The sequence below is a fragment of the Heterocephalus glaber genome, unplaced genomic scaffold (assembly GCF_053883595.1).
Source record: "Heterocephalus glaber isolate CG9 unplaced genomic scaffold, H.glaber_assembly_v1.0 deba00000470, whole genome shotgun sequence".
NCBI classification, from domain to species: Eukaryota; Metazoa; Chordata; class Mammalia; order Rodentia; family Bathyergidae; genus Heterocephalus; species Heterocephalus glaber.
Genome location: NW_028258145.1, coordinates 5166542 through 5179752, shown reverse-complemented (window position 1 = coordinate 5179752; position 13211 = coordinate 5166542).

Here is a 13211-nt window from a genome sequence, read left to right as displayed (position 1 = left end):
TGACAGGCTGTGTCTGCTTGGGGCCCTGAGCTGTGTGACAGGTGTCCCACTGCGGTAGCCGTTGGCAGTGGGAGGCTGTGCATGTGTGGGGTCAGCAGGCATCTAGGGAGTTTCTGTACTTTCCTCTTGATTTTTCTGGAACCTAAGACTGCACACACAGAAAAACCAAGGTCTATTAAAAGGATGCAGGAAAAACCAAGAGGCCTGGGGTGAAAGCCTCAACTCTCAACTTTCCCTCGGGAGGGACTTTCTCACTTGTAAAAGGGGGACACAATTGAGTTCTTATTTGAGTAACCCAGGCAGAAAAGCCAAGGTCTGCTTCAGTTATTAGAATAACTCAGGCAAAAATAGCCTCCTGTGGTTTTGCTTCTTTTTGCCACATGAATCTTGGCAGGGCTGCAGCAAGTCACAATTTGTGAAGTGTACCCAGAACTCTCCGGCCACCTCCTCACTCTCTTCAGGGACCAGAGGTGGCCACCTGCAGCCTGTGGGTGTGGGAGGAGTCGCCCCTAGGCCTGTCCTGCCCCCTGTCCTGGCCCTGCCTGTGGAGGGGCTGGAGGGTGACCTCATTATTGAAGTGTGACCCTGGGCGAGAGGCTGGTCAGTTAGAGCATCAACTCCACTGGTCAGGGTGCAGCCCAGAGCTAGACCCCAGGATGTGGGGTGCAGACAGGACCTCAGAGAGGGTGCTATGGGGGTGCATGGACAGTTCAAGGAGCATGGAGATGAGGAGCTTCTCATCTGCACCTGGGAGCCCCAGGCCAGGGCTGTCCTGGCTTGGTCACAGAGCCTGTGAAGGGTGAGGCAGAGGGCTAGCAGGTCCCCAAAGCTTCCAATGCCCAAGAACCACCACCCACCTGCTCATGACCCAGCCAGGCACTCAGTCATGACCACAGTTGGGATTACTGAACCCCCCATGATGGCACTGAAGGGTGTCTGACGTGCAGTGTGTGTTTGGGATCCTCTCTGGAGCCAGTGCACCCACGTCCCCTGGCATCCCATGAATGTACCCTGTCTCCGAGGGAATAATTAACCAGTGTTAGTGTGGTATCAGAAAATTGCTAATTATGGCGATGCGCTAGCACAGCAATCCAGGAGCTTGTGGAGCTATAGTTAGTGATGACAGAAAAGCAAAATATTTGACTGTTTTGTGCTGCGCCCAGGTTCTTGGAGGCGGAGAGAGACAAGGCTTGGTGTTGTGCCACAGCGGTTGCCCTGGTCCCCGAGGCTCCACCATCCTGGGGGAGGCTGGAGGAGACACCGGCTGGCAGGTTCAAGGTAGGGGGAAGGGGCGAGCAGCTCAACTGGGGACTTGTGTTAAAGGTGTCCTGCACCTCGAGGGACTGGGCATAACCTGTTCCCAGCCCTGCCTCACAGTCTCTCACTCACAACACCCACACACTGAAGCTCACACATCGCACAGTGTCTTCACATATGCTCATGCACATCACAGACTCACACTACTCAATTCACACTTACACATTCACATAACCTGTGACCCATCTAACCCTGAGAAAGACATCAAGCAAATCCAAATTGGAGGACAGACTAAGAAACTCCTAACCCACACTCCTCAAAACTGTCAAGGCCACAAATGAGGAGAATCTGAGAATCTGTCACAGCCTCAAGGGCCAAAGGAGACATAACAAGGAAATGCAACTTGGAATCCTGGAATAATCCTGGGACAGAACAGTGATGTTAGCTTAAAAACCCTAAGGAAATCTGAATAAAGAATGAGCCTTCATGAATAATATGTTGGTGTTGGTTCATATGAGGTATTATCAAAACATATGGTCAATGTTTACATTTTTAAAAATTTCTTATAGTAAGCCATATCACCATTAATCCCCTTCAAAACACTTCCCCTAGCTTTGAACACACTTATTCCATGGTTCTTGACACTTTCTGAAGCAGTTTTGAAAGTTCTCTTTCATGAATGCCTTTATGCAGTTGTGGATGCTTGATGTCCTGAATTGATTCAGAATGTTAACCTTTCATGGTCATTTGGACTTTGGGGAAGAGCTAGAAGTTGCATGATGCCAGATCTGATGAGTAAGGTGGATGAAGATGCACCAGAATATTTTGTTTTTGTTTTTTTGGTACCGGGGATCAAACTCAGGTCCTTGCGCTTGTGCAGCAGGCAGCGAAACCACTGAGCTAAATCCCTGGCCCCACACCAGAATATTTTTATTTGACAGAAGTTGCCATAAACATTTTGAATCAATTTACAACATCCAAGCAATCATGAAAAGAAACTCATGAAACAAGACTTCCAGAACTGCCTCAGAAAGCGGCATGAACAATGAGATAAGTGTGTTTGAAGTAAGAGGCAGGTATTTTTGAGGGGAATTAATAGCAATGTGTCTTTTACTGTAATACAATTTTTAAAATTTTTATTTAAACATTTTAACACAATTTGCAGTTGTGACAAAGGCACCACAGTGGTGCCTTTATGTTAACAATAGAAAAAACAGGACAATGTAGGAACTCTCTACTACCTCCTCAACTTTCCCATACATCTACAAATACTCTAAAATGAATGGCTGCTGATTTAGAAAAAACAAAAATCCCAATTCACAGTGCATCCACAGCTGGACTCAGGCCAGGAACCACCATGGAGCTGGGTGTCAGCTGCCTTAAAGATCACGGAGGACTGATATGGGCCACCGTGGGAGCCTCCACGCCAGCTTGAGCAACAGTGACAACAGTGACAAACAACCTCAAAGTCTCAGTGGCTCAAGACAGTACAGCTTTATGGCCCTCCTGCTACTCAGCTCTCACAGGTAGGCAAGGGGACTCTGTTCATCGTAAGTGACTCAGGGAGCCAGACAGAGGGCAGCTGCCATGTCCAACATCACCACGCCAGAATGTTCTGAGGGTCTCCACAGAGTCCACTGGCCAGAACTGGTCACATGATCCTCCATAACCATAGGGTAGGGCAGGAAATGAAATCCTATGCCATCCTCTGAAGGTGGAGAACAAACATACCTGTCACATAGCTCTGATGGCTGCCATAAGTGGTCAGCCAGAACTCAGCAGGAGACTTAGAAAAAGCTTTCCAGACCAGGAACTTGTGCCTCCTGCCCTGTGCTCCTTCACACCTCATTGATGGAAAATGGCCACCTGTCCTCTTTCCTGTGCTGCCATCTCTGTCTTGGTGCCCAGTCTAGGCTTCTGTTCTCTTGAACTGTTGCAATGTGAGTCCCCTCCCAGAGAATGTGGTTCTACCTGGCCTCCACCAGCTGGTAGGGGAAGTCTCACATCTGCTAACCAGTTCCCTCAGGCCCCTTCTGACTCGGTTTCTGAAGACAGTCTGCCCTGAATTCCATATCTCTATGCACTGTCCAGCTGTCAGGACAGCTGTGACCACTGTCTTGACTTGATAGCTGGGCTGGGCAACTGACCACATCCTGCCTGGGAGATGGCAATTCCTTCAGGGGCCACCCTAGGACCTGCCCCATCCTAGAGTTCTTCTACATCCTCAATGTATGTGGGGTCAACCCACATGACCAGCAGCCTGAAACTTAAAGGAGGATAAGTTTATTTTGTTCATGTTTTCAGTCCACAGGCAGGCGCAAATGCAGAAAGGGTATGGTGGAAGGCCCTACTGAGGAGGAAAGCTGTTTACATCATGGTGAATGGGAAGCAGAGAAAGAAGGGATGAAAAGGGGACAAGAATACACTCTTACAGGTCATGCTCCAGTGACCCATCTTTTCCAATGAGGCCCTATTTCCACCAAAGTATTAATCCACTTTTGAGTGTAGCACTCCCTGTGATCCAATCTCCTTGCAAAAGCCTTTCCTCTGAGCACAGGAGAGTTTTGGGGGTCATTTTTTTTTTTGGTACTGGGGATTTCGCTTGTGAGGCAGGCACATTGCCAATGAGCTAAATCCCCGGCCCCTGGGGGTCATTCTTGATCTAAACCATAACACAGACTCAATTAGTTTTGACCATCCTGAAGCCCTCCCTTGTTCCTTCCTTGAGGAATTGAAACCAAGCATGGATTCCATTCCATTAAGAAGCTGAACACAGAGCTGGACACGGTATGAGCATCTGGGCCAGTGGTGAGTTGCAGACTAAACACCATGGCCTCAGCTCTTGTGGAATTTACAGTCTGTGGGAAAGGTGGATATTAAACAAGGGAAAGGTGGATATTAAACAAGTGCAAGAGTATGAAAAACAGGCATGTGTGTGTGAGCCTCAGGTTCAGTGTGATGGGAGTGACATTCTGGGTCCTCAGAAGTCCATTGTCTGAGGCACAACTGTAGGTAAGCAAAGGCCTGGATGCCTCCATTAGAGAATACAGCTTTTAAAACTTCCTGGAACCAGCTCCTCACTTTCAATAGTGGCTCTTGGCCTGAGGCACAGGACAGACTGAAATTTTTAATCTATCCACAGATGGATTGGGGAGAGGGGTAACTCCTCCCAGCCCTAGAAACTGTGTTGGAGTTACTTGTGTGTGGCTGCATTAAATTCCTCCTGGGGACAAGGCCGCCTAGATTTAGAAGGAGTCTAGAATTCCTTAAGAGTGAGGGGTTCCAAATGGCAGCTTCTAAACCAGCCACAGCTGTAATGCAAGCTAATAAAGCTACACTCCTGGCTGGGTACAAAGTAGATTCTTCAAAAGAAGCATCAAGGGAAGGAATAGGATAGAGTCAAGACATATGAGTTTTGAACTCATTCTATGTCATGTTTATTCATAAAAAGAAGCATTTTTCCTTTGAATTCTAAAAGCAGGCTTGATAAACATCTGCTAATACTAAATGTGAGGAAAGGAACAAAAAGACAGAAATTCAGAGGAGGCTGAGGGAGCGCTGCATCTGCCAGCCTCTCCAGTCCAGATGGGGTTTGGGTCTTGGTGAATGAATGGCCCTGGCCCTGCCCACTCCTCCAGGGCTTGAGACCCCTTAGGGCAGAGTCCAAAATCAAGGATGTCAGACCCTATGGGAGGTCAGAGCTGTGCAGGCTGCAGCAAGCCCCCGTTCCAGGCATTCCAGAGAGGAAGTGCTTTCCAGAATGCTGTGGAAGGAACTGAGCCTGCTCCACAGTCAAGCCAACAACACCCCTGAGGCTCAGCTTTAGGCCTCATCTTAGAAATGACATTCCACCCAGCACAAGTCTTGCAGGACAAGAGAATCTAGAGAAGGGAAAATGGAGACCCAAGCAATGAAAGCCATAAATCACCTGGGCCAGCTCAGAGCAGTCTCAGTCTCTTCTCCCCCTGTAGTTAAAGATGTTTGGTATTGTGAGGAACTGAAAGTGAACACATTTAACCAGATAATAAACTGTGTTTGTCCTCACTCCAGAGCAGGGACCAGCCATTCCTTTCATTGTCTTTATGGAAGCTCATGTTAATTAAAACTCCTCAGGGCCTGTCACACATGTGGTGCCCAGAAGAGCAAAAGTCATGCTTACAGAGTGCCCACAAAACATGCTTCTGCCTGGCTTTCCATGGAAGACACATCCAGAGCAGGGACCATTAGAACATCCCTTCTCAGTTGTTTCCCCTCAATGTCCATCCTGGGACAAGGCTAGCATGATGGTGATTATGCAGGGATGGCATGTCCCAAAGGGCAGGCATGAGTGAGGAGCAGGAGAGTGAGCAGCACTGTTGATGGGTGCTGGCTCTGTGGGACTCTGGAGGAAGCTGGGAAAGGGAGGGGCCCACTGATTGTACCCAAGGTGTCTCTCTCCTGCACATGCAGGTGACATGTCTCCATGGCAGTCCCCCAGGCCTCCTCTGCCTCTGAGAGAGATGTGAAGGGGAGCTGTGGATTCACACCTGGTGAAGCTGGTGACACCCAGAAAGGACCTGGCTTAGCAGCAGTGGCAGGGACTAAGGTTGAGACAGCAGGGGCTGAGGTGCTTCTGGAGAGCTGTCCACACTTGCATGGGCCTATGCAGAAAACTGGTCAGAATGAAGTAGTTAGTACATGCAGAAGTGGGTATAGGAACTTTCCAGAGTATCAGAAATGGAGGTGCCTGAGTGTCATTGCATGTTTACCTCTGTGGCAAAGTCCAGGCACATGCTTTTCCTTAATGCATGTAAGTCACCAACACCAAGTTTATGCCGTACACCTCCAATTTGGTTGGTATTTGGCTCCCAAATGGAAGGAAGATGAAGTCGGATAATGTATGGAGATTTTTCCTGGGGAAACCCCAGTGCATTGCAAGAAATTCAGGAGGAGGAAGAGAGTAGAGAGAAATTGGATAGGCGTGAGTGAGGGAGATGTCAATGGCAGATAAGCTAGTTCTATATGACTATTTGCTGTACTCTTAGGGACAAGGTGGGAGGAAGTGATGGAGGGAGACAACAGACACCAACCATTTTCAGAAGAAAGCCTGAAGCAGAGAGGACGCAGCTCTCTGTCTCTGCCACTAGGGGGCACTGTTGACCAGGAGCCTTTGGCTGGTGCAGAAAGCAGGACAATTTGAAATTGCTCAAAAGGACAGGAAGGATGTTTCTTAGCTGACAGGGCAGGATACGTGTGAATCCCAGCAGCTCATTTGCATGTTTAAAAATTTTATGTTAATAATATCTCACTGCAACAGAGTCTTCCATGGAGTCTAGGTCTTATCCCCAAACTGTTCTCTCTGGTAAAGATTTACTAAAATGCTCAAGGAGGCCATAATCGATTTTGATACATATTTTATAATGTTTTCTAGCACGCCACTTGATCTCACAGGCAGATCTGTGAAAACACGGTATTTATTATACAATATCCATGTTTTATTAAATCTGATGACATTGCAGTGAGAGTTGATGTACAGCCCATAGGCTGAGCTGGGGCTGGGTCCCTCAAGGCCATGATGGGACCTCAGTGTCTCTCGGGCCTGTAATCTCGGGGGACCCCTGGCTTCTCTGATCAAAGCCACAGGGTTGAGCAGAGTATTAATAACTGATCGGAGACAGCAGCCACAATGTTATCTGCAGCAGGAGGGAGTCTGGCTTGTTATCCAGTCTGCCACCCTGAGCCTGTCTAAGGAGCCATGCTGAGGAATGCATTCTTCAGTCTCCGCGAGGTACCAGCATCCCAGCCAACCTGCCCTCCTCCGGGACCTTGGGAACCTGAGAAGCCTCGATTCAAACGGCCCGGCTCTGCTCTGATCTCCCGAGGGTGTGCACAGGGTCCAAGTGGCTGCAGTAACTCTACCCTTCCAGCCCAGGTTTTTTCTTTCCTGGACAAGATTTGTAAGGCATGATTTAGTCCTACCACAGACAGACATGGGGTAGGGATCTGGATTCCTGCAGACCACAGCCCCCCTGTTACCTACAAGTCATTGAAGGTATGGATGGGTTGATACCCAGGGTAAAGGGAATCTGTCTGAGATGGAGGAACCACTTTCCATAGCTTGAATGATTGTATAAATTTGACCCTTAGGGGCCAGGGAGGACAAGAAAGAAGCAAAGAAACAAAAAATGCAATGGTTAGGTTCTTTGTCTACCGGGAAGCAGTCTGTGTGGAGAAGTGGGCTTAGGATTTGGAGTCAGAAAAACTGGCAGATTTGAGTTCTGGCTGCTTCCCTTCATTGCTATGTGACCTTAGGAAGGTTACCTAACCTCCCTGGGTCTCAGTTTTCCTGGCTGTAAAATGAGGATAGTAACTATCTTGTAAGATTGTTGTGAAGTAATGAGTGAAAAGCACAGCCCCAAAGACAGTAAAAGACACTACTGTGAGGTCCTTTGGTTAATCCACAGAAGCCACAGAGCCAGTCTCTGACACTCCCCTGCCATGTGGGCAGCATCGTGGTACGCAGGGACCGAGGTCAGGAAATGTGGGGATCCATTCCCACCCCACTAGGTCCAAATCCACCCAGTGCTCCACTGCTAGGGGTGCTGGAAGAGGAGGCTCAGTGCCAGGAAATGATAAAGTACCCAGTGCACAAAGTGTGGCCCTGTCTCTGAGGCACTAGCAAATTTTCCATGAGCTGGGCGCTCTTGCCAAGGATGCAGCTCAGTGCTCACCCACAGGGGGACCTAAGAGTGCTCAGTCTACAGTGAATGCCCTTATTGCACCTGGCAGTGTGGCCCCAGACAGCTGGCTGAGTTGCGGATCTGAATAGCAGTCTGCTCCTGTGTCTCCCTCTCTTTGCATGAAGCTGGGACACTAATGATGTCCCTGGGAAGACTGCAGCCTACACTGCCTCTGCCTCAGACGCCCTCCTGGCTAATTCATCCTCCCAGGCCGAAGCCTGGATGAAAAGGATGTTTTTTCCTACCTTGGCTGACAGTTTCCTTTAAAAAATGAAACAGAATGAACACTTCTTTCTGTTGGCCAGAGTGGAATGAAATTTGTGTTTTTAAACTATGATTCAAAATTACTTTCTATAGAACCCCAATTTTTTCTTGTTTGTTTTTAAAGTTTCTCAGGGAAAATGTCTAAAGTCTGTTGATTTGTAAGTCAGGACCCCAAGAAATTATGACACTCATTCTAGGTCTATATGCAAAGGGAACCCCCTTTCATTGGGGAAGCCCCTTTCTATACAGATACACTGAGAAAGGACTTAGGGTGTTTTTTGGTTTGTTTGTCTGTTTGGTTTTTTGAGACAGAGTTTCACTATGTAGTTCAGACTGGCCTTGAATTCTCTATGTAGCTCAAGCTGGCCTCAAATTCAGGGTGATCTTCCTGCCTCAGCCTCTTGAGTGCTGGAATTACAGGTGTGTGCCACCCTGCTGGGTGGGGTGTTAAAGAATGTTTTTAGTGTTCTTTAAATCAGATGCAGCCATTCTTTCTCTCCATGTATATGTCCTATTTGTGCAGGTGCAGGACAGGATGCAGGTGCCCACTGAGGGGGCTGTGGGGTGAAGAGGCTGGTGGCTGGGTGAACCTTGGGCCATTTGTGTCCTCCCTGTCCAGGCCACACCTGTCCCCAGCCCTTGGGAGATTACAGTTATTCCTGCAGGTCTCCTAGACAACTCTCCATTCCTATAACTAAGTGTCTTCCACTGGAGTTGTTTTCTTTGCCTAAGTCTAATTGGTGGAGTCACAATGTCAGAGTGAATGTTATGACTTGAGTCAGAAGCAGTAAACCAGAAAAGACAGTTTGTGTTCCGGCTCCCTCTCTGTCCCAGGGCTAAGATCTGCAGAAAGGACCTGACAAGACCTGACTGTGCAGTCGCCACCAACCAGACCTTCCAAGGCCTTGGAGAGAGACAGACCTGGCCTGTCAAGCGGCCCGAGTATAGTCATAGACAAGGCAGGAGGGTACACATACATTGACTATGTTTGCCCAGATTGGAAAAAATAGCTCTGCATTACGTTCCTCTGTGGGGCTGTGAGCTCAAGTCCTGCCTAGTCTGTCTGTTGGGTGTTGGAAGACATGGGAAAGAGTGAAGAGTGATTCAAGTTTATATTTTCACCCACCAAAATGCAGATCAGCTTTCAGAAAAATCAGAATGTCTGTAGATAAAATTAGAGTTTTATCAAGCCATCCAAGTAAATCACATTTTGCAAAATTGCCACCAAATTGTAAATGTTCTCATGGCCCTAATTCGGAATACATTCCTTAAACAAAGAACATCTTGGACTGATTTCATTTATTTGGAAGCCTGTATTCTGCTGGTATTTTCTCTTTCCAGTATGATATAAAATCCCAAGAATGGTGAGTGAAAAACTTAGATTATTTTGTCAGATGCATATATTTTCCAACTGGCAATCATATAGAGGAGTAAAATGTGGTTAAATGTAACTGATACACCTGTAATCTAATAATCATCTAGGATGGAAGATTTTGTGCTTAGAGTATCAGATCCCTATTTTTTTGTGCTTATTTAAAATCTATCAGTTTAGACACAAATACCTTCTCCAGGACATACCAACCTCCTCCCCAGAAATGGTTCTTGGAAAACTTCCTGAGAAGGGAGCAACTGTCACAGGAGACCTATGGCCCTGTTTTGGGCCAAAAGCACCTAACTTTGCCTTTTTTTATTTTAACCTGTGTCTTTACAATCAAGATCTGACATAAACAGTCCAGGTTTCTGAGCAGAACTTTGAACATGAACTCTTGTGTCCATCACCTAGCGCTGCCATAGCAAAGTGCCACAAATGGGGAAATTGAATACCAGAAATTGATTCCCTCTCAGTTTTGCAGCTGGAAGTCTGTGATCAAGGTGTCATGAGGGTTGGGTCTTTCTGAGGCAGTGATGATGGATTGCTCCAGGCCTCCCTCTGTGGCTTGTGGATAAATGCCTTCATGGTCACGGGCTGTCCTCTTGTCTGTGTCCAAATTCCCCTTAGTATAAGGCAAGCACAATGTACAGGGACCCACCCTACTCCACTATACTCTCATCTCAAATGATTACATCTACAATGAGCCTGTTTCTAAATCTGCTCACATTCTGAGGCTGTGATGGTCACCCTTCCATTACTGTAACAAAATACCCAAGACCATCAACTTGAGAAGTGTGCAAATTTGTTTTGTCTCACAGTTTTTGTTGATCCTATTGCTTTTGGGCCTGTGGCAAGGCAGCATATCAGGGTGGGTGCATGTGGTGCAGAACAGATGCTCTCCTTATGGGCAGGACAGAGCAGAGAAGCAGAGGAGAAGATTGGCATCCCACAATCCCCTTCGAAGGCACACCTCCTATGTCCTTCCTCTCTCTTGGAAGGTGTGCTGGATTGGCCAATCCATGCAGCATATGACAGTTGGCGTGACATGCAGTGAGCAAGAGCCAAGAGGCAGGAAGGGAAGAGCTGGCACGTTGGACTTTCTGAATGTGTGCCTGCCCCCCTAACACAGTGCCCCAGAAGTGAGACCCCAGTACCACACATGTGCTTTCAGGCACCAAGACACCAGGAGACATTGCGGCAGCATCTGTTTTGCGATGGTTGCTGAGGTTCCTTATTGATTTCTGAGTACATGTTAGGATTAACCTTGTAGTGTGTTCAAAAGCACCAGGACTAGGAGACCCTACTCTGGGCCGGTCCAGCTTTCCAACACATGCCCACAGGCATAGGAGAATGGCGTGGAGTGTGGCAGGTGAGTGGAGACTGTCAGGGGTCACAGCTGGAAAGACCCAAGGGCAAAGATCAAGGCAGCAATATGAGAGAGAAAGAACCAGGCAGACATGGGCTTGAATCTGGACTTTGGACAAGTCTGACCTCCCCACAGGTCACTGTGCCTACCTTGTGAAGTTGTTAGGAAGGCAGCACTGTCAGAGTGCCCAGGAAATGTGTGGTAGTGGCTCTTACGTCACAGACATTCTATCTTTCCCCCTTCCCCCTGGGCCCAGCCCTGGCATGCAGTAAAGGCGAATAGGTTGAGATTGCCTGCAGAGGACTCAGTGGCTGTGTTTGGTACAAAGGCTGGCCTGCAGCATGAACAGACCTGGAGTCCCAGCTCTCTGGGCTCCTGACTTGCTGTCTGTGGGTGCTGTGCACACAGCCAGGCCAGAGTGGCTTCCTGAGTGCTTGGCAGGAAGATGAAATGAGTGGCCCCACCATGCATACCTGGGCTGGATCAATGGCCACCTTGTCCAGCTCCCCTGACAGCCAGCTCCTCAGCTATGTATTAGTCATCGCTTTAGAGCACTTGGTTTGTTTTTCATACTTTTGGTAGCATGACTGGCACTTTAGGAACTCATCTTTGACTGCCCTCCCTCCTGAGTGGCCCCATCTTTCACTTTCATCCTTCTACCTGTACATTTGTTTCTCTTTTTGTCTGTCTGTCTTGTCTGCCTGTCTCTCTTTCTCTTTCATTTTCTTCAGTCCAGTAGAGATGGGGAAGCAGGGAGCCTGGGAAGAGGAAGTGTAAAAACTGGAGGATAGGAGGCCACCTGAATTTTTCTGGAAAAGTCTGTGTTTGGATAACTCAGAGGGATCCCAGTAGCATGCACCTGCCACTGCTAGGAGAAATCATTTGCCCAAATTCTGCTGACCTGCATCCTGAGCCCAGATCTACTTCAGGGGACCCCAAAAAGGTGCCTTGCCCAAGTACGTGTTTCGATGACAGAACTGAGACTCAGGAGGCTTAAAAATTACTGTTCCAAGACACGCATTCCATTGCAACTTGACATGTGGATGGATCTAAATAAAATTTGGGGAGGGTTCTAAATAAAGCTTGTTTATTCTCAACAGAAACTTGTCTCTGAAGACCTGTGAATACGCTTTGTGTGCCCATGCACTTACAAATGTCAGGAACAACTCCTGCATATGTCCATTGAGTGGAGATGCATTTCAGAACTACGCCAAGACAGGCCCTGTCTTACTTCTGTTCCCAAAGCCCAAGCTTTGCAGGAACTAGATATATAATCTCCTTTCTAGAGACACACTGCCCCAAATCAATGCAACAGCCCGTCTTTTTTACAACTATAGTCATTCAATTCTTGTCGCAGTTGATTATTTTAGATCCTGCCAAAGTTGCTCTGAGCTTCTGTTCCCCTTTCATCTCAGCTCACATTCTTCATTTCAAAGAGGTGGTGTACAGAATTGCAGAGTGTGGATGTATTGATATATATTTAATACTCCTTTTTTGTTATGCTTTGTGAATTTTTTCCCCACATTCCTAGCCCTCTCTTCACCCCCTCCACCCTTCCCTATTTACAAAGACTTTATTTCCATTTCTCATCATTTTTCTTTTCCCTTCTTTCCTTTCCCCTGCCCCTCCCACTACCCCTACCCCTTGGACATTTTCTTCCTATTTGCGTTATCGATTATTCATTCTAATCATTGGTACATTTTAAGTATACAATAGAATGGCATTCATTGTTGGAAATTTGCACCTTTACATAGTCTCTCTTGGTTCTTATTTTTCACCCTTGCCCAGCCCTCCCTTCAACCCCTCCATTCCTCCCTATTTACAAAGATTTTGTTCCTGTTTTTCCATTTTCTCATATTAATCCCATTCCCTTCTATCCTTTCCCCTAGCCCTCCCACTTCCTTCCCCTTTGCCCCTTTTCTTCCTATTTCACATTACCTATTACACATTTTAGTCCTTATTTACACTTTCAGTTTCTCACACCAGAGAAACTATTCAGTATTTATACATGTGTGTCCTATTTATTTCACTTAAGAGTATTGCCTCAATGTGCATCCACTTAGCTATAAATGTCTCTAATTTCTCATCTTTTATGGCTGAGTAGTACTCCATTTTATACAAAAAATCCACATTTTCTTTATCCAGTTGATGGGCATTTGGGCTGTTTCCAAGTTTTAGCTATCACAAACTGTGCTGCTATGAACATGGGTGCACATATATCACAGTGGTATGA